This window comes from Ursus americanus, chromosome 5, assembly GCF_024610735.1.
Source record: "Ursus americanus isolate L20-20 chromosome 5, mUrsAme1.1.p, whole genome shotgun sequence".
NCBI classification, from domain to species: Eukaryota; Metazoa; Chordata; class Mammalia; order Carnivora; family Ursidae; genus Ursus; species Ursus americanus.
In genome coordinates this window covers 75195399-75217825 of record NC_142131.1, presented here as the reverse complement: position 1 = coordinate 75217825, position 22427 = coordinate 75195399, and the positions used below count along the sequence as shown (strand labels likewise).

Genomic DNA, 22427 nt, shown 5'->3' with positions numbered 1-22427 from the left:
TAATGTAGACCATGGTGATAGGATTTTGGGAGCAAGACCAGAGAGGTAAAGGGCCGTTCTGATCAAAGGTGCAGACTTTATTAACATGACTTAGCATGGTTAATATTAGCCCTGAAAAGCTGGCTCGAGGGACTTTGTCAGGTTTCTCCACTGTAAAGTTACTCTGTTCCTTACCAGACTCATTAGAAGAAAGTTACTACGTGCAGTCCACGCTTCAAAGAGCGTAAACTCATGCTTCACTTCCTTAAGGGTATCTACCTAATTTTCTGCAACATGCTTACTTGATTATCATTTATTTTATTTGATTATGTGTTTACATCAACACAGCTTAGTGTGTGTTTATTGTACACTGTGGGTAATAATCCAATACTACATTATTTATGTTTTTATCCTCGTATTATTTCAACTCCAGACTTTGGGCACTTCTTTGGTTGCCTCCTGTGTTCCTTTGACATACTTCCATCATATGGTGTTCTTTGTTGCTCTTAGTAATTATTTTTTAGCAATTCTTTATTCCTTACCCTCTGCACTGTAAGATGCTCCAGGCTCATCTGGTATGTTTCTCGCTCTACCCCTCGAATCTGCCATTTCTCCGTGGAGCCCTGGTTCCTTTTATTGGAGAATGTAATTGCCAACTAAAATCTGTGATTTAGTTAACTTGTGGCTATGAGGGTGTCATCGATTCCAGCTTTCCTTAGCTGATAAAGCAATGAAATATATGTATCTGAACCCTGAAATATACACATATATAGATGTAGATATCCATCTGTATCCATATTAAACTAAACGTGTGTTCCTACAGATGCGTCCAACTCTAATCCAGTAGCATGCGGATTGTTCCAGGCTTCTCTTAACCTCCCACTCCAGCAGTGGGAAGCCTGGCTCCCACCACCAGCCATACATTTCCGCAATTTTTGGATTCCAGGATGTATGAATAGTGGTTTCAGCATTGTATCTCTCTATTGCTAGACTAGGGGACAGTGCTTATGTGTTATGCCTTTTGCCTTTAGTCTTGCAACCTCCGCTCATTTCCAGAGTTACTACTTAGATCTTTGCTTTGTTCCCTGACCACCTCAGTTTTACTCCTTTGTAAAACAGCATCTTTTATCAAAATCTGCATTCCATTCTGGGATTCCCTGAATGCCTAAAGGATTTTTTTCTAAGTTTGCATATGTTAAAATTGAAACTTTTTCTTTGAAAGTTTTATGGATTTTGACAAATGCATAATAATATGTACACACCTTTATGATACAATACAGAATAGTTTTACCACACTAAAAAATCCCTTATGCTTCATTTATACCCACCCCCAGATCTCCAGTGATCATTAACGTGTTTACTGACTCATACTTTTGTGTTTGTGATAATGTCATTTAAATGAAATTTTACAGTATGTAGCCTTTTAAGACTGATTTCTCATCAATATGCATTTAAGAATCATCCATCTTTTTGGGGCACCTGGCAGGCTCAGTTGGTAGAGTGTTTGACTCTTGATCTCAGGGTTGTAAGTTCAAGCCCCACGTTGGGTATAGAAATTACTTTTAAAAAAATCTTTAAAAAAAAGAAAAAGAATCATTCATGTTTTTAAATGGCTTGGTGTCCCCCACCCCCCCTTTTTTTTTTTTTTAACAGATTTTGTTTGTTTATTTTAGAGAAGGTGAACAGAGGGAGGGGCAGAGAAAGAGAATCACAAACAGAACTCCATCTTGAGCACAGAGCCTGACACGAGGCTCGATTCGACGACCCTGAGATCATGACCTGAGCCAAAATCAAGAGTTGGATGCTTAGTCAACTGAGCCGCCCAGGTGCCCCTTGGTATCTCCTTTTTGTGTGTTATTCCGTATTGCGTGTCAGTGAATAGTACGCCATTACATGGATATATCACAACTTACATAATCACCTACTGAAGAACATCTTAGTTGCCTCCAGTTTTGCGCAATTATGAATAAAGCTTCTATGAACATATGTATACAAATGTTGTGTGGACATAAGTTTTCAGATCAATTGGGTAAATATTTAGGAGTGCGATTGATGGGTCATATGGTAAGACTATGTTTGTCTTTGGAAGAAACTGCTAAACTGTCTTCCATAGTGGTTGTACCATTTCGCGTTCCCACCAGTGACGAAGGAGAATTCCTGCTGCTCTGCATACATGTTGCCAGCATTTAGTATTATCCGTATTATCCATATTTTGGATTTTCAACATTTTAATAGGTAGTTGGATCTTCTTTTCTTTTTTTTTTTTTTTTAAGATTTTATTTATTTATGTGACAGAGAGACAGCCAGTGAGAGAGGGAACACAAGCAGGGGGAGTGGGAGAGGAAGAAGCAGGCTCATAGTGGAGGAGCCTGATGTGGGACTCGATCCCATAACGCCGGGATCACGCCCTGAGCCGAAGGCAGACGCTTAACCGCTGTGCCACCCAGGCGCCCCTGGATCTTATTTTCATTTGCATATCTCCTAATGACAAATGCCGTGAAGCAGCTTTTTCCATGCATCTTTAACGTCTGTATGTATTCTTTATTGAGCTCTCCGTTATTTTTTCTGTTTTTCAGTTGGGTTGTTAGTTTTCGCATGGTTGAGTTTTAAGAGTCTTTGTGTATTTTGGATACAGATCCTTTATCAGATAGGTGTTTTGCAAACATTTTGTCTCAGCCCGTGGCTTATCTCTTCATTCTCTTCACCCTGTCTTTTACAGAGCAGAGGCTTTTAATTTCAATAGAAATGAACATCGGCTTTTTTCTTTTTGGATTAAAGTTTTGGTGTCGCCTCCAATCACCAAATCCAAGATCACGCAGATTTTCTTCTACATTTATTCTGTAAGTTTGATATTTTTGCTTTTTATATTTAGGTCTCTGACTCATTTGGAGTTAATTTTTATGTAAAGTGGAAAGTGCTTAAGTTCAATCTTTTGTGTATGGGAGTCCAATTATTGCAGCACCATCTGTTGGAAACACTGTCCTTTCTCTGCTGGATTGCCTTTGGGCTTTTGTCAAGAAGTAAGTTGACTATATTTCTATGTGTCTGTTTCTGGGCTCTTTATTGTGTGCGATTGGTCTGTATTCCATTGGTGAATACCATGCTTTCTCCACTACTGTAACTTTGTAGTAGAACTTGAAACAGGATGACAGTAGTCACCCAACTTTGTTCTTCAGTGTTATATTGGATACTCTAGGTCTTTGCCTTTCCACATAAATTCTAGAATCAGTTTGTCGACAGCTACACAATAGCTTGCTGTGGTTTTAACCGGTATTCTGTCAAATCTGTTGATCAGTTTTGGAGGAATTAATATCTTTTTTCTTTTAGATAGATAGAGAGAGAGAGAGAGAAATTGAGAGCGGCAGGCAGAGGGAGAAGCAGGTTCCCCCCTGAGCAAGGAGCCCAATGAGGGACTCTATCTCAGGACCCCGGGATCATGACCTGAGCCAAAGGCAGACACTTAACTGACTGAGCCACCCAGGTGTCCCTGGAGCAGTTACTATCTTAATGATACTGAGTCTTCCAGCACGAGCACGAAATAGTTCTCCCTATATTTTACTTTGGCTTTGTTTTCTCTCCTCAGTGTTTTGCATTTTCTGCATATACGTCCTGCACTTATTTGGTTAATCTGAGAATTATAACAGATGTCTCTAGGAGTCAAACAGAAATGAATTAGGGATTATCCTGCTTTCCTCTGCATCCAGCTTTCTTTGTCCCACTTTTGAATGACATATTTGCATTTGAAATATTTCATGTTTTAATGCTATTTAGAAAAAGGCTGTGCATACATAATAATGAGAAGCAACCCTTAGTCTCAGGGATTCAGATTCAAAGAATACTGAGCTGCGGAGTGAGTGCCCCCAGAAATAGGCTGCAGCCATTCACCTGCAAAGAAGGGATGGCCAGCAAGGCAGGATTGTGTAGTTTTTTTTTCCAAGAAGAACTAAAAATCCTGATTTTTAAAAAATATGAGATATCCCTATCATTAAATTTTGGTGATTAGTTAAAACAAACACTGTGAATCTAGCCCAGGGGGGCAAACAATGAATTTGGTGACTATATGAATTCAATGGGCCACCAGTTCATGTCTCTTAATGTTTATTAAATAGGGAAATGAAGGCCCCGATAAGGTGGGCTAAGGATTTGCTCAGGGGTTCACAGGTAGTTAAAAATCAGACATATTCCTGATTTCCAGATCACAGTTTTTGGGTTTTTTTTTTATTTTTTTCTGTTATCCTAGGCTTTTACCCAGGTAAGTGTGCTGATTATCTTCTGTGTAGTGGGAAAGAGTTTGAGCTTTAAGCTTACCAGGTAAAATGTAATTTTAATAACCAGTATATCAGTCATTTACTGCTTCATAATCTATTCCCATGAGTTTAACACCTTCCCACCATACACGTTTATTATCTCACTTTCTGTGGGTTGGGAATCTGGGGACAGATGAGCTGTGAGGGTCTCCCACTCGGCTCAGTCAAGGTGTTAGTCATATCTGGGGTCTCATGTGATCCCTGACATTATCAGGATGGGAGGGCTGTGTTTCAAAGGTCATGTGGTTGTTGGCAGGATTCCGTTCCTTGTGGGCTCTTGGCCTGAGGGCCTTAGCTCCTTGGCTGAAGGCTGCCCTTAGTTCTCCATCACAGAGCCTACTCCAGAGGGCAGCTAAATTAATCAAAGCCAGGAATGGAGAGAATCAATGGAGAAGCTCTTCGAGCAGGAAGAGTTATAATCGTAGGTAACAGAATCGAGGAAGTGACTTTTCATCCACTTGGCCTTATCCTTTTGCTTAGCAACGAATCATGGGCCTTGCCCACACTCAGGCAAACGGGCTGGTTTTACACAGGGTTGCGAATATCCGGGCCTGGGGATCATTAGGACCATCTTAGAGTCTGTCCACCACAACTAGTTTCAGAAATGATTATATCCCTTCTCCAGACACGCACAGCCTTTCTGTTTTGGCCAGAACGCCCTAGAGTAATGATACTGGGGCATATGATCAAAGAAATGCAAGAGGGCGGGACAAATAGGGAGGAACCAGGGTTTATGATTGGATTTGTGCATTCACGTAGGGCAGCGACTCTTAGGAAGAAGGGTTTGAATAACAGACAATCAGCTGAAAACATTCCAGGGAGTCCAAAAATGGGTCTCCTTAATGTCCCAATAGGAGCAGAGGAGAGGGATAGAGAATCCGGCCAATGACGCAGACGTTCACCAGCTGGGGTTCTGTCAGCAGGTGACAGGTGCCTGTCACGGCACGGGGGCATCTCTAGCGGCACTTGAGTTTCTGGGAGGAACTTGCAAGAACGCAAGCAAGGAGCCAATCCGGGATAGGATCACACATTAAAAACACAGATCTAAGGAATAACAACTGGGCACAAATTATTAGAACTGGGGCAAGAATTGAGGGAGAGGTCTTAGGCTAAGAAACAGATCTCCAGCCTCAAGTGCAAGGTCATGACCAGGTCAGGTGATCCCAGAGCAATTAAGGTTCTGAACTCCTTACATTTCTTTTGCCCTCTGATAGGAAGGAAGCTAGGGACCGGGATGGGGTGAAACCTGCAGCTCTGAGGAGAGGAGGCCCTCGCGACAGAAAACTGCAGGATCTGTCATCAGGTGACTCCTCCAAGGCCTCAGGGAGCATGGCGACAGAAGCAGTCTCCCGTCCAGCTTGCTTTTTTTTCTCTCTTTGACACACTGTCTCCAGGGCCCCATGGGTGTTTCCCTCCAGCTCCCAAGGGTGTTTCTATTTTAAGCGTCCTTTCAAATCGTGGCATAAAAGGGCCTCCTGCCTGCGTATTGGAATTTCAGATATCCCGGGAGAGGGAGGAGAAGTTACGCGGGAGAGTGATATTCTGTATCTCTTTCTTTCTGAAGTCCTACCCAGGGCTAGTCACTTCTCCTTCAAGGAACTCCTCTGCCCATCTGAACCATTGTGGAGCTCACCTGTGGTGCTATGAACTGTAGTAGTGCTGGAATAAAACTGAGAAAGAGATGCAGACTCTGCCCTCAAGATTGGTGTAGTGAGGGGTCGGACATATCAGTTATTCACCCACACTTGGTGAATATTGGGCTCGAGTTAGGGCACAGAGTAGGAGAGACATGACTTCCTAGGCATGGGTCCTTACAGAAGAATGGACGTGGTCACAAGCACTATTTTATTCCAGGTTAAGGAGTTCACTGTTTTTCCTAAAATGTTATGGGGATGGAAGGGACATAGTTGGGTTTAAAAGACCACTTTGAGGGCCTCTGGGTGGCTCAGTCGGTTAGGCGGTCTGCCTTTGGCTCAGGTCATGATCTCAGCGTCCTAGGATCGAGTCCCACATGGGGCTCTCTGCTCAGCAGGGAGACTGTTTCTCCCCCTCCCTCTGCCCCTCCCCCTCCCACTTGTGCTCTCTCTTTCTCTCAAATAACTAAATCTTTTTTTTTTTTTTAAGATTTTATTTATTTATTTGACAGAGAGACAGCCAACAAGAGAGGGAACACAAGCAGGGGAAGTGGGAGAGGAAGAAGCAGGCTCCCAGCAGAGGAGCCTGATGTGGGGTGATCCCAGAACGCTGATGCTTAATGACTGAGCCACCCAGGCGCCCCTCAAATAAGTAAATCTTAAAAAAAATAAAAGACCACTTTGCCTGTACAGTCAAGAATAGATTGAAGAGTGAACAAGAGAAGGTTCAGGGAGATCAGTAGGATGGATACTGTTTTAAAAGCCTGTACTAGGGTGGTGCGGCTGGAAATATAGAAAGTAAATTTTAGTGATACTTTAGCAGGTGTAAATCAGCAGGCTGAGGCAGGCAGCGCTTTCTGCTTGCACAACTGGGTGGATGATAGTTCGAGTCCCTGAAACGGACGAGACTGGAAGAGACCCATGTTATAGGGGAGGAGAATTTTTTTTTAAGATTTTATTTATTTATTCGACAGAGATAGAGACAGCCAGTGAGAGAGGGAACACAAGCAGGGGAAGTGGGAGAGGAAGAAGCAGGCTCACAGCAGAGGAGCCTGATGTGGGGCTCGATCCCGCAATGCCGGGATCACGCCCTGAGCCGAAGGCAGACGCTTAAGCGCTGTGCCACCCAGGCGCCCCAGGGGAGGAGAATTTAAGAGTAGGTCAGGAGTTAAAATTCAGATTTGTGATTTTGAAAATTCAAGAGGTATTGGAAATGTCCAAGGAGAATGTTGGGTGGGCATTTGCTAGATAGTTCTAGAACGCAGGGTAAAGGTAGGAGCTGTTGGTAATTCTGATGATATTTGGATAATATCATCCAGAGAAGGGCATAGAACGAGAAGTGAAGGGAAATAACAAGGAGAAATAAATGGACCTGAATGCCACATATGCTTTAAAAAGTCTTCTGGGTCAGGGCACTTGGGTGGCACAGTTGGTTAAGTGGCTGCCTTTGGCTCAGGGCATGATCTCAGGGTCCTGGGATGGAGCCGCGCAGCAGGCTCCCTGCTCATCAAGAAGTCTGCTTCTCCCCCCTTCTCCCCCCTTCCCTGCTTCGTGCTTTCTCTCTCTCTCTCAAATAAATAAAGCCTTTAAAAAAAAAAAGTCTGCTGGGTCCCAAGGTCTATTGGCAAAACACAACCGATCTAATTTGATTTTTTTTCCCACTAATTTTTTATGGCGACTTTGGGCCTGAAACATTTCTCTGGGGATAATCTCGTAAGTATATAAACTGAGTAAAGCAATCTCAAAGGACTGTAGATGTAAAGAGCACTTTTTATATGACAAACCCAATTAAAAGATGAAAATTTAAATAAGCTTGTGGGTGGAGAAACAGGAAATGTCTATATTGTGTTTTATTTTTCAGACTGAATTAAAATAACTTCTGTAAAGATGAACAACACTAGTTTTGCACATGGAAGTGAGACCATATTACTTCATAGCGTGTAGGTCTGCACATGATAAGGGCGTTTCTCTCCAGCACCTCAGTTCAGAGAAAATTATTCCTCCTATTGGGTAATTTTCTCATACCTGGAAACTTGAAAGTCAGAGATTAATCGGTTAGCTTAAGTCTCAATTGTTTTATGTTTTGACATCAAATTTGGATAACAATATACTAAGGATGGAGAGGGAATCAGGATTCAGAGAGCAGACAGGAACCTTATGAAACTGGAAGGTGGTTCTCCTTGGGGCATATTGTTTTATTATTTTAAATTTTTTAATGATGTATAGTTGACATACAGTGTGACATCAATTTCGGGTGTACAACATAGTGATTCCCAAGTCCATATGTTATGCTGTGCTCAGTAGTCATTAACCGTATTCTCTCTGCTGGACTTTTGATCCCCATGACGTATTCATCCCGTAACTGGAAGCCTGTCTCTCCCACTCCCCTTCACCCATCTTTCCCAACCCTACCATCCACCCCTTGGCAACCACCACCTGTTTGTTCTCTGTATTTGTGGGTCTGTTTCTGCTTTGTTTGTTTTGTTTTTTATATTTCACCTATAAGTGAAATTATAAGGTATTTGTCTTTCTCTGACTTATTTCACTTAGCATAATACCCTCTAGGTCCGTCCATGTCGTGACAAATGGCAAAATCTCATTTTTTTTTTATGGCCGAGTAATATTCCATTGTATATATACACCACATTTCTGTATCCATTCATCAGTTGACAGATGCTGGGCCCACTTCCATATCTTGGCTTTTGTAAATAATGCTTCAGTAAACATAGGGGCACGTGTATCTTTTTGAATTAGTGTTTTTGTTTTCTTGGGGTAAACACCCAGTAGTGGAATTACTAGATTGTAGAATACTTCTCTTTTTAACTTTTTGAGGAATCTCTTAAAGGATTTTTTTAAAAACTTGAAAAAAAGTTTTGCTTTCTCTCCTTTAAAGACCTCTAAATAGGACTATTTTATTACCCTCATTTGGGAGGTTTTCAGTATCTAATCAGTCTGGAGTTCTTATGTCTAGTCACATTCTTTCTGGCCACACACTGAGACCATTCTTATTCAGAATGACTGGCAGATGTCTAGAATCTTTCATACAATAATTACTCACGTATGTGAGGATATTAATGAAGTCAGGCCTTAACCTCATCATCCAAATTAAAATCACCAATGAAAGGAACAGTGCAATCACACACTTAATGTGGGGGAGAAAAAAGGTACTGTGGACAACCGATTAGTGACACTCACAGCTAGCCAAAAAGTCCCTTTCCAAAGGTTGAATAAACATTTTTATACTTCTGCTTTCTCTATTCACTGTTGAGATTAGAAATAGGTATGCAGGAGGATGGTTCTGTATGTGAAAAGTTAAATCAGTGCAGACTCTTGTTGTTGCCCTGGACTACATTGGTAGGACTCCTTTGCTCACTTAACAAATGCTTATCCAGGCCCCAGTCTGTGCCGGGCACTGTTAAAAAAGTTCCAGGGATATAGCTGAGAATGTAAAAAAAATAATTGACCAGAGGCATCACAATTCCAAACCTCAAGTTATATTACAAAGCTGAAGTACTCAAAACAGTATAGTATTGGTATAGAAATAGACACATAAATCAGTAGAGCAGAATAGAAAACTCAGAAATACACCCACCACTATATGGCCAGTTAACCTTCAAAGCAGGAAAGAATATCCAAAGGGAAAAGGACAGTGTCTTCAACAAGTGGTGTTGGGACAACTGGACAGCTACATGCAAAAGAATGAAACTGGACCACTTTCTTAACACCACACACAAAAATAAATGCAAAGTGGATTAAAGACCTAAATTTTACACCTGAAACCATAAAAATCCTACAAGAAAGCACAAGCAGTAACCTCTTTGACAACAGCCATAGCAACTTTTTTCTAGGTATGTCTCCCGAGGCAAAGGAAACAAAAGCAAAAATAAACTATTGGGACTCCATCAAAATAAAAAGCTTCTGCACAGTGAAGGAAACAATCAATAAAACTATAAGGCAGCCTACTGAATGGGAGAAGATACTTGCAAATGACCTTTTAAAGGGTCAGTATCCAAAATGTATAAAGAACTTCTATAATTCAACACCAAAAAACAAATAATCCAATTAAAGAATGGGCAGAAGACATGAACAGACATTTCGCCAAAGAAGACATCCAGATGCCCAACAGACATATATATGTATATATATATACATATATATATATATATGTATATATATATACACACACATACACACACACACACACACACACACACACACACACAATGGAATATTATTCAGCCATAAAAAAGAGTGGAATCTTGCCATTTGCAATGACATGGATGGATCTAGAGGTATAATGCTAAGCAAAATAAGCCAGTCAGAGAAAGATATACAAATACCACCTGATTGCACTCCTGTGTGGAATTTAAGAAACAAAAGAACAAAGCAAAAACAGAGACAAACCAAAAAATAGACTCTTAACCCTAGAGAACAAACTGGTGGTTACCAGAAGGAAGGTGGATGGAGGATGGGTGAAATAGGTGATGGGGATTAAGGAAGGCACTTGCTCTGTTGAGCACCCTGGTATTATATGGAAGTATTGAATCACTAAATTGTATACCTGAAACTAATATTACACTCTATGTGACTAACTGGAATTTAAATAAAAAGTTGAAGAAAAAGGGGCGCCTGGGTGGCGCAGTCGTTAAGTGTCTGCCTTCAGCTCAGGGCGTGATCCCGGCGTTCTGGGATCAAGCCCCACATCAGGCTCCTCTGCTGGAAGCCTGCTTCTTCCTCTCCCACTCCCCCTGCTTGTGTTCCCTCTCTCGCTGGCTGTCTCTCTCTCTGTCAAATAAATAAATAAATAAAATCTTAAAAAAAAAAAAGTTGAAGAAAAAAAATAATCTCCAAATACCATAAATTTAGGAAAAAGAAAAGAAAACAAAAAGAAACTTGCCTCTCCTTGTGAACCATGAATAAAATGGACTGACTGTATGTATGATTCTGGACTCTTGGTAGAAAGAGAAATCCAAAACACCGATCATGACATGTAACTTATAGCAACCAAAAGATTGTGCACGGTAGTTGAAACAATGAGATAATACTGTACACCGATTAGCATGGCGGAAATCCACAGTACTGACAACAGCAAACGCTGGTGAGGCTGTGGAGCAACAGGAACTCTCGTCCATTGCTGGTGGAAATCCAAAATGGTACAGGTACTTTGGAAGACAGTTTGGCAGTTTCTTTCCAAACTAAACATACATTTACCATAAGATCTAGCAGTCACATTTCTTGGTGTTTACCCAAATGAATTAAAGTTTTAGTACACACAAAAGCCTGTACATAAATGTTTATAGTCAGAATGGTTAACATTAACAAGTCAGCAAATGACAGATGTTGGCGAGGATGCAGGGAAAGGGGAACCCTCCTACGTTGTTGCTGGAAATGCAAGCTGGTGCAGCCACTCTGGAAAACAGGATGGAGGTTCCTCAAAAAGTTGAAAATAGAGTGACCCTATGACCCAGCAATTGCACTACTGTGTATCTACTTGAAAGATACAAATGTAGTGATCCGAAGGGGCACCTACACCCCAATGTTTTATAGCAGCAATGTCCACAATAGCCAAACTATGGAACGAGCCCGGATGTCCATCGACAGATGAATGGATAAAGAAGTTGTGGTATAGCTATATACAGTGGAATATTACACAGTCATCAAAAAACTTGCCATTTGCAATGACGTGGATGGAACTGGAGGGTATTATGCTAAGTGAAATAAGTCAATCAGAGAAAGGCAGTTATCATATGATCTCACTGATATGTGGAATTTGAGAAACAAGGCAGAGGATCATAGGGGAAGAGAGGAAAAAATGAAACAAGACAAAACCAGAGAGGGAGACAAACCATAGGAGACTCTTAATCTTAGGAAACAAACAGGGTTGCTGGAGGGGAGGGGGGTTGGAGGGACGGGGTAACAGGGTGATGGACATTGGGGAAGGTATGTGTTGTAATGAGCACTGGGTATTATATAAGACTGATGAATCACAGACCTGTACCCCTGAAACAAATAATACATTAATATGTTAATTAAAAAAATAAATCACTCATACATTTAGCAATTTAAAAATGTTTGTAGCAACTGTATTCGTATTTGCTAAAACTTAGAAGGAATCGGGATGTCCTTCAGGAGATGAATGAATACATGAACAGTGGTGCACCCGGACTGTGGAATATCATTCAGCGCTGAAAAGAAATTCACTATGAAGCCATGCAGACACATGGAGGAACATTCGGTGCATGTTGTTAAGCGACAGAAGCCCAATCTGGAAAGGTGCCATCCTGTATGATTCCAACTATATGACATTCTAGAAAAGGCAAAATTAAGACAAAAAGATCAGTTGTTGCCAGGGGTTACAGATTTCATGATATGTTTGTCAAAACCATAGAATATACCCCAGGAGTGAGCGCTATGGTGGACTATGGCTTTGGGGTGACGATTTGTCAGTGTAGACTTATTACTGCTAATAATCTACCACTCTGATGTGGCGTGTAGATAGTGGGGGAGGCTGTGTGTGCAGGGAAGTGACAAATGGGAAATCTCTGTACCTTGTCTCCCTCATTTTTGCTGTGAACTTCAAAGTGCTCTGAAAAGTAAGTCTGTATAAAGGAAAAAGTATGTCTTGGAGAGACTGGACATGGCATGTCATTTGGTTAGAATGTTATGGGTGAGTCAGAAATTACATTGCCTGAATTTCTGTCTTGGATGATGCAGTAGCTGGGGGGCCGTTCACTCGCTGCGATGGGACTAACAGGAAGAGGGGAGAAAAAGGGGACAATGAGGGAAAAGAGAAATTGAAAAGGAAATTCGATTGCTGGTATAAATTAGACTACTTCAGAAAAGAAATTTGCAAGGCAACACAGCATTAACAGCTGAATGAGTGACTGGGATTCTTGGTGGGGGGGGGCACTGTTTGCCAAATTATGTCATAAAGTGTATTTTTTCTCTTTCACAGTGTCAGTTGGTGGATTATATATAAGTAAAAATAGATTGATACCTGCCTGCATTCCTGTCAACTAATGGAATCTCTGTCATAGCATGGTGTGGAGAAGTTTGAATTCTTCTTCATTCTGGGAATCTCTTTGCTCTAAATCAGTTTAGGAATATATCAAGGTTTCATTAAATTCACTAAACCTAGTGATTATTCCACATGGTTGGGTTGGTAAAATCTATGCTTTCAGGCAGCAAAATCTGGACAATAATTCAGATGTTCCAGGAAACTTTGAACTTCTCTAATTGATGCAAATCATCTTTTTCTTGGTTAAGCTGCCTTGTAAACATCATGTCAAATACCAAGCGTTGATGACCTGCAAAATGGTATTAGAATTCTTCAGACTGTGGCTAGTATTGTGCAAATTATAAATACAACAAATTAATGTTCTCTGCTGTGGATTAGCTTTTGGAGACCTTGCATGAGACATCTGAGTAGATGAGGCCGACAGAAAGCCCTTGTGAAAATCCTATACTATCACTCACTTGTATGATCCTTCATAGACGATGACACCAGTGCCATTGTTGGCTATGGGTACATTGGATTCTTTAATGCATGGTACCTGGACTTCCCAAGTTTTGCCACCTTGTCTGAATCATGGTGGGCTGTCACTTGAGAAATGACCATTCTAGGAAATAGTGGGCACAGGGAGGAATAAAAGTTGAATTAGAAGGGAAAAAGGAGATGGTAGTAGGTAGCCTTTGGGGTATCACCCAGCTAAAGAGCCCTCCCTCTCTTTTGGTGTTGGATCCCAGATTGATGAGGAATGGGCCATCCAACTTTATACTAATATAAGCTTACCCATACACTCTCTTGGCAATAGCTGCTTGGTCCAGTGGTAGATACATATGTGCTTGTTAGAGTCTTTTTCTTGATCTTTTGGAATTGGGTTATAAAGACATCTGGTAGGTGTTGGCATGAGTTTGAGGTAGAAACTACAAAACTTTGGGAGCTGTGGAGGCATGGTATTCTGTTATGTGGATGAAGTAGAGAATGAAGATCTGTAGAGATGGAGTGGAAGGAAGCAGAAGGTAGAGAACAGAAGACATGAGCTAAGGGAGAGTCTGATTGGTTCCAGCTCCTTCCAGGTGAAGTGGGTGTGAAATGTTCACCTGGGACCCATGGTGGGAAATCCACCCCCCTCCCCTCTGCTTTCCAGTTACAAAGAGCAAAGTGAGAAACAGGTGGATCCTTATGGGGAAACCAGAGGGTCATTGCCAGGGGGAAGGGAGAATGAATACTGGGAAAAGAAAACAATGGGTATTCTCTGCAGTCAGAGAGGCAAAGGAGAATTTTCAACATTTGGAAGTTTGTTTTTATGTTTCAAGCTTTTATTTAAGTTCTAGTTAACATACAGTATAATATTAGTTTAAGGAGTGAATGGAATTTTTTTTTCATTATCTAATGAAAGTGACCCACAAATTACATGAGGAGTCACTGTAGAATTGGATTTCTTGAGAATTTTATATAGAGAGAGGATAAAGTAAATTGTTATTTTTTAAAAGTCTTCATTAGTATTGATTTTGTGAACATTTGACCAGGATTAGCTTTATACAGTGTATAAAGAAAGGATTCACTGGGAAATTGTCAGAAGAGAGTTTCTATTTACTCCCTTAACCAAAGGCTTTAGGAGGTGGTTTAGCAATATCTGTTACTTCCTGCAAATATGGCTTATGATTACAAATGCATTTTTCAGGCCCATTGTGAAACTTAAAATAATAGTCAGTCATTAAACTTACAGGTGGTGTTTCCCACTGTTACTTGAATTTGGTAAATTTCTACTTGGATTCCATCCATCATTCTTCCTCTGTCAAATTGTAGGAGACTTCGGTTTGGAACAACTATCAATTTATTTATGCTGTCGAAAGAATTTTTCTTGGATTATAGGGATGAGAACATGTCCTCATCTTTTGCTTTCCTGGACAGTTACTCACCCGTTAGGTCGATTCATCATAAAATTACCATCTGCTTCCATGAATCTGAGAAGTCATGCAGGGAAAGGGTCAGACAGCTCTTGTTTGATAATGGTCTCTGGCCACTGTCTCTGCTTGTAAGAAGGATAAGAGGGCTCTGTGACCTTGACAGTGGTAGACATTCAGCTATGGAAACAGTGGGACTTGGAAGCATGAACACATAGAACCAAGAGAGGAATTTGATTTCTGGATTTATTTTTATAGAGGAGATCAGGCATGACTAATTGCATCAGAAAAGCTTGCTTAGAAGCAGCTGGAACCTAGTTAATTCTTGCACCTACTCTTGGTAACTACTCCGAGAACCCCGGGAACTATTGTCAGCAAGGCTGACAGGGAAGGCAGCCTCTGTCTTACCTATTCTCCTACCTAACCTGCCCTGCCTGCTCCAGCAACCCTCTGAGTGCCTTGGTCTTCTTTTTCTAGTAAACACAGTGGATGTCACAGGATAGTCCCTCACACCTGGGAGCAGTGGGCACCACTGCCTGGGGCATTCTTTCTTCAGTCGTGGCAACATGCCACGGGTCACAATAGTCTGCCTATAAAACGAATGGAGAACGGTGAGGTACTTAAGCTCTTGGGACTGTCTGTAAGTATGTGTGGACCCAGGTGTCCATAAAAGAGATTAGCCAAGGAGCCTGGAGAAAAGAAGACGTCACCTGTCCTGAAAGGAGGGAAAGGTGAGGGAGGTCATTCAGAAGAGGAGGGGAAGCTTTCCTGGTGGGAAGAACTGAGGGAACCAAGACAGAACGAGGCCTAGCCACATCATTCCTGTTCCTTGCACCCTCATATGCTCCAAGGCGCTGTGCCCCTATATGACCTGTGTTCTCATTTAATCTCCACAGGTAGGTGCTCTTCACAATCGTATTTTTGTGCTGAGGACAGAAGGTCAGGGAGGCGAATTGGCTTGCCCCAAGTCACAAAGCCAATAAGTGTCAAGGGCTGGACTGTATTAGGCAGATACATCCACAAAGATGGCGGAGAGGCTGGCCTTCTTGTAGCCGAAGGGTTGTGTCCCACCGAGTTCTGTGTGGGTAGCCTTCAGCTAGAACTACTGTGCAGCTATGGAGTTGCAGAGATGTAAAGGAAAGGGTTTACTCCGTAGGGTTCCCCAGCCTGCTGAAAGGGCAGATCTTTGACTCTCCTTATTTCTAGGGGCCCTAGTGATGTGGAGAGCTATTTGGAATTCCTTCTTTGTACCTTCCCCAGACAATCACAGCACAACACCATATCAGCAGTAATACTAAAAAAAAAAATTTTTTTTTTTAAAGATTTTACCCATTCATTTGACAGAGCACAAGCAAGGGGAGCAGCAGAGGGAGACGGAGAAACAGGCTCCCCGCGGAGCAGAGATTCTGATGCAGGGCTTGATCCCAGTGCCGTGGGATCATGACCTGAGCCAAAGGCAGATGCTTAACCGACTGAGTCACCCAGGCATCCCAGTAATATTCAAATTTACACACACACACACACACGACTGGAAACATAAGATGGAAAGTCATCCCTACATGCCTACTGGATAGTCTTGGCCTGTCATGCAAAATCAAAAACCACATTTCCCCAAGTTCTGGGTGATGGCATCCTTCTCACTTTGCCATGCTCAGGAAGGTCTGGAGGAGAGGTCATGCCCAGAGACAAGATGGAGGCAGGATGGTGCAGGGGTTGAGGATTTAGGCCTTGAAGTACCACAGAAATGAACTCTGATCCCAGGGCCTCACTTTCTTCATACATAAGGTGAGGATAATAATGATGCTCTTACAGGTGGTAGTGATGAATGACATCCAAAAAAACCCCCCAAAGGTGTTGATGCCTTAACACGGAGACACTGAGTGCTCTGTAAATACTACTAAAAAGCATATTGGCAGGAGAATCCATTTATTCCTAAATTGGTTACAATAGTTGTCCAGATTCAGCCAAAGCTTTCCAGTGGGTTGGAGCCTGTCCTAGAGCTCGGTATTCAGACTTGCAGACCTCTGGCTGTTCTTACTATCGTATGCTCCATTATTAAACAGTATTGTGGTGGGATAGTGTGTTCAGACATTCAAAGCCTATGTAAAAGTGATCCATTATATAAAAAAATAATAATTAGGAGAAAATTGCATATTACAGATTTTTCTTTTAGAATGTTGCATTATAGAATTTCATTCTCTATTGGCTACTACTTTTTAAGTTTTTAATTCCAGTGAGTATACAGCACTGTATTAGTTTCAGGGGTACAATATACTGATTCAGCAATTCTATACATCACTAGGTGCTCATCAAAACAAGTGCACTCCTTAATCCCCATCACCTGTTTCACCCTTCCCCCCCCCCCCCGCCCCCTGCCACGTTTGTCCTGTTTCTTCAATTCCATCTATGAGTGAAATCAGGTGGTATTTGTCTTTCTGTATCTGGCTTATTTCGCTTAGCATAATACTCTCTCTGTCATTGCGATTGGCAAGATTTTGTTGGTTTTTTTTATGGCTGAGTAATATTCCATTGTATATACACACCACCTCTTCTTTATCCATTCTTCAGTCAGTGGACACTTGGGCTGCTTCCATATCTTGGCTATTGTAAATAATGCTGCTGTAAAACATAGGGGTGCCTGTAACGCTTTGAATTAGTCTTGTATTCTTTGGGTAAATATCCAGCAGTGTGATTGCTGGATCATAGGTAGCTCTATTTTGAACTTTTTGAGGGAGCTCCATACTGTTTTCTAGAGTGGCTGCAGCAGTCTGCATTCCCACCAACAGTGCATGAGGCTTCCTTTTTCTCCACATCCTCACCAACACCTGTTGTTTCTTATGTTGTTGATTTTAGCCATTCTGATGGGTGTGAGGTGATATGTCATTGTGGTTTTGATTTACATTTCCCTGATGATGAGTGATGTTGAGCACATTTCATGTGTCTGTTGGCCATCTAGATGCCTTCTTTGGAGAAACGTCTGTTCGTGTCTTCTGCCAATTCTTTAATTGGATTATTTGGGGTTTTTTGGTGTTATTATAGTAGAAGTTCTTTATACATTTTGGATACTAACCCTTTATCAGATAGGTCATTTGCAAATATCTTCTCCCATTCAGTAGGTTGCCTTTTAGTTTTGTTGATTGTTTCCTTGACTGTATAGAAGTTTTTTATTTTGATGGAGTCCCAGTAGTTTATTTTTGCTTTTGTTTCCTTTGCCTCGGGAGACATACCTAGAAAAAAGTTGTCGTGGCTGATGTAAAGGAGGATACTGCTTGTGTTTTCTTGTAGGATTTTTTATGGTTTCAGATGTAAAATTTAGGTCCTTAATCCATTTTGCATTTATTTTTGTGGGTGGTATTAAGAAAGTGGTCCAGTTTCATTCTTTTGCATGTAGCCGTCCAGTTTTCCCAACACCATTTGTCGAAGAGACTGTCCTTTTCTCATTGGATATTCTTTGTTGAAGGTTAATCGACCATATAGTTGTGGGTTTATTTCTGGGTTTCTATTCTGCTTTATTGATTTATGTGCCTATTTCTGTACCAGTACCATACTGTCTTCATTACTTCAGCTTTGTAGGATAACTTGAAGTCTGGAATTGTGATGCCTCCAGCTTTGCTTTTCTTTTTTACAATTGCTTTGGCTGTTTGGGGTCTTTTGTGGTTCCATACTAATTTTAGAATTGTTGGTTCTAGCTCTGTGAAAAATGATGATGGTATTTCGGCAGGAATTGCATTAAATATGTAGATTGCTTTGGGTAATATAGACATTTTAACAATATTTGTTCCTCCAATTCATGAGCATGGAATGTCTTTCCATTTCTCTGTGTGGTCTATAGTATCTTTCATCAGTGTTTTATAGTTTTCAGTGTATAGGTCTTTACCTCTTTGGTTAGGTTCATTCCTAGATATTTTATTATTTTTGGTGCAATTGTAAATGGGATTGTTTTCTTAATTTTTCTTTCTGCTGCTTCATTATTGGTATATAGAAATTCAACAGATTTTCATACATTGATTTTGTATCCTGTGACTTTACCGAATTTGTTTATCAGTTCTAACAGTTTTTTTGGTGGAGTCTTTCAGTTTTTCTATATATAGTATCATGTCATATTCAAATAGTGAAAGTTTTACTTCTTCCTTAATTGATTTGGATGCCTTTTCTTTCTTTTTGTGTTCTGATTGCTGTGGCTAGGACTTCTAGGACCACGTTGAATAGAAGTGGTGAGAGCAGACATCCTTATTTCTGAACTTAGGGGAAAAGCTCTCAGTTTTTCCCCATTGAGGATGATGTTCACTGGGTTTTTCATATATGACCTTTACTATGTTGAGGTATGTTCCCTCTAAACCTACTTCATTGAGGGTTTTTATCAGGAATGGTTGTTACACTTTGTCAAATGCTTTTTCCGCATTTTGTTGAAATGATCATGTAATTCTTACCCTTTCTTATATTGATGTGATGTATCATGTTGCCTGATTTGCAAATATCGAACCACCCTTGGAACCCAGGAATAAACCCCATTTGATTATGATGAATGATTTTTTAAAATGTGTTGTTGAATTTGGTTTGCTGGTATTTTATTGAGGATTTTTGCATCCATGTTCATCAGGGATATTGGCCTGTAGTTCTCTTTGTTAGTGGTATCTTTATTTGGCTTTCGTATCAGGGTAATGCTGGCCTCATAGAATGAATTTGGAAGTTTTCCTTCCTCTTCTATTTTTTTGGGAATAGTTTGAGAAGAATAGGTATTAATTCTTCTTTAAATGTTTGGTAGAATTCACCTGTGAAGCCGTCTGGTCCCAGATTTTTGTTTGTTGGGAGTTTTTTGATTACTGGTTCCATTTCTTTGCTGGTTATAGGTCTGTTCAAATTTTCTCTTTCTTCCTGTTTCATTGTTGGTAGTTTATATATTTCTAGGAGTTTATCCATTTCTTCTAGGTTGTCCAATTGGTTGGCAGATAGTTTTTCATAATATTCTCCCATAATTGTTTGTATTTCTGTGATGTTGGTCATTACTCCTCCTCTCTCATTTGTGATTTTATTTATTTGAGTCTTTTCTCTTTTTTTCTTGATATGTCTGGGCAGAGGTTTATCAATTTTATTGATTTTTTCAAAGAACCGGCTCCTGGTTTCGTTGATCTCTTTTGTTGTTTTTTTTAGTTTATATCTACATAATTTATTTCTGCTCTAATCTTTATTATTTCTTCCCTTCTGCTGGGTTCAGGCTTCAGTTGTTGTTCTTTTTCTAGCTCCTTTAGGTGTAAGGTTATGTCATTTATTTGAGACCTTTCTTGCTTCTTGAGATAGGCCTGTATTGCTTTATACTTTCCCTCTTAGAATCGCTTTTGCTGCATCCCAAAGGTTTTGGACTATTGTGTTTTCAATTTCATTTGTTTCCATGTACTTTTTTATTTCTTCTTTTATTTCCAGGTTGACCTATTCATTGTTTAGTAGCATGTAATTTAACTTTCATGTATTTGTGGTCCAATTTTCTTTTTCTTTTTCTTTTTTTAAAAATTTGATTAATTTATTTGACAGAGAGAGAGAGAGCCAGCGAGAGAGGGAACACAGCAGGGGGAGTGGGAGAGGAAGAAGCAGGCCCTAGCGGAGGAGCCTGATGTGGGGCTCGATCCCAGAACGCCGGGATCACGCCCCAAGCGGAAGGCAGACACCTAACGACTGAGCCACCCAGGTGCCCCAGTGTGGTCCAATTTTCTTGTGGTTGACTTCCAGTTTCATAGCATTGTGGTCAGAAAGATGCATGATATGACTTTGAACTTCTTGAATTTGTTGAAGTTTGTTTTGTGGGGTAATATGTGATTTATTCTGGAGAATGTTTCATGTGCACTTGAAAAGACTGTGTATTCTGCGGCTTTAGGATGGAATGCTCTGAATATATCTGTTAACCCCATCTGATCCAGTGTGTTATTCAAAGCCATTGTTTCCTTGTTGATTTTCAGTTGAGATGACCTGTCCATTAATGTAAATGGGGTATTAAAGTCTCCTCCTATTATTGTATTATTGATTAGTTCCATTATGTTTGATACTTAATTTTTTATATATTTGGATATTCCTATGTCGGGTGCATAAATATTTATGATTGTTATATCTTCTTGTTGGATTGTCCCCTTTATTATTACATAGTGTCCTTCTTTCCTTCTTTTTACAGTCTTTGTTTTAAAGTCTAGTTTGTCCGTATAAGTACTGCTACTCTGGCTTTCTTTTTGACATCCATTTGTATGATAGATGTTTCTCTATCTTCTCACTTTCAATCTGTAGGCGTCCTTCGGTCTAAAATGAATCTCTTATAGGCAGCATATAGATGGGTCTTGGTTTTTTTTTAAAATGTTTTTATCCATTCTGCTACCCTATGTCTTTTGAATGGAGCATTTTGTCCATTTATATTCAGAGTATTTAGATATATATTTACTGCCATTTTATTCCTTGTATTGTGGTTGTTTCTGAAGATTTTTTCTGATCCTTTCTTGTCTTTCTCTCTTTCATGTTTTGGTGATTTTCTTTAGTGATATATTTGGATTTATTTCTCTTTATTCTTTGCATATTTGTTAGTGGTTTTTGATATATGGTTACCATTGTATTTGTATATAAACTTTTCTGTATATAGCAGTTTATATTAAGTTGAGGATCATTTAAGTTTGAACTCATTCTTCTCTCTTCCCCACATTTTACGTATATGTTATTATATTTTATATCATTTTATTTTGTGAGTTCCTTGGCTTACTTTTTACAGAAATACTCTTTTTTTACTGCTTTTATGTTTCCTACTTTTACACTGTCACTTTTGGCCTCTCCTTTCTACTCAAAGAGTCTCCTTTAATATTTTTACAGGGCTGGGTTAGTGGTCATGAATGTCTTTAGTTTTTGTCTGGACAGCTCTTTATCTGTCTTTCTATTCTGAATGATAGCCTGCTGGATAGCGTATTCTCAGTGGCAGACTTTTCCCATCCAGCACTTTGAATATATCATGCCCTCTCTTCTGGCTTGCAAAGTTCCTGTTGAAAATCTCCTGCTAGCCTTGTGGGTTTTCCCTTGTAAGTTAGTGTCTTCTTTAGTCTTGCTGCTTTTTTTTTAATAATAATTTTTTATTATGTTATGTTAGTCACCATACAGTATATCCTTAGTTTTTGATGTAATGTTACATGATTCATGCTGCTTTAAAATTTTTTCTTTATCACTATATTTTTCCAATTTAATTACAATATGTCTTGGTGTGGGTCTGCTTTCGTTGATTTTGATGGGAGTTCTCTCTGCCTTCTGTATCTGGATGTCTGTTTCCTTCTCCAGATTAGAAAGGTTTTCAGCTATTATATCTTCACATAAATTTCTGCCCTCTTTTCTGTTTTTTTCTTCTTCTGGGACTCCAATAATATGAATGTTATTACATTTGATGGATTCACTGAGTTGCCTAGGTCTTTCCTCATTTTGTGTAATTCTTTTCTCTCTCTTTTGTTCAGTCTGGTTACTCTCCATTACTTGGTCTTCTAGATCATTAATTCATTCCTTTGCATTTTCCATCCTGCTGTTCATTCCAACAAATGTGTTTCACATTTCATTTATTTTTCCCTTTATCTCGGCTGTGTCATTC

At 40.1% G+C, this 22427-nt stretch overlaps 1 long non-coding RNA gene across 4 annotated transcripts in view; it reads left to right on the top strand.

The window, feature by feature from the left end:
• Positions 1–22427, top strand: part of LOC123790457 (uncharacterized) — a 295934-nt gene that overhangs the window by 52074 nt on the left and 221433 nt on the right. Inside the window, exon 4 of one of the 4 annotated variants that reach the window (XR_015724608.1) lies at positions 2699–2819. The exons of the other annotated variants lie outside the window; for them this stretch is intronic. This is a non-coding gene — a long non-coding RNA (uncharacterized LOC123790457). The remainder of the gene's footprint in view (positions 1–2698; positions 2820–22427) is intronic. 4 annotated transcript variants of the gene reach the window in all.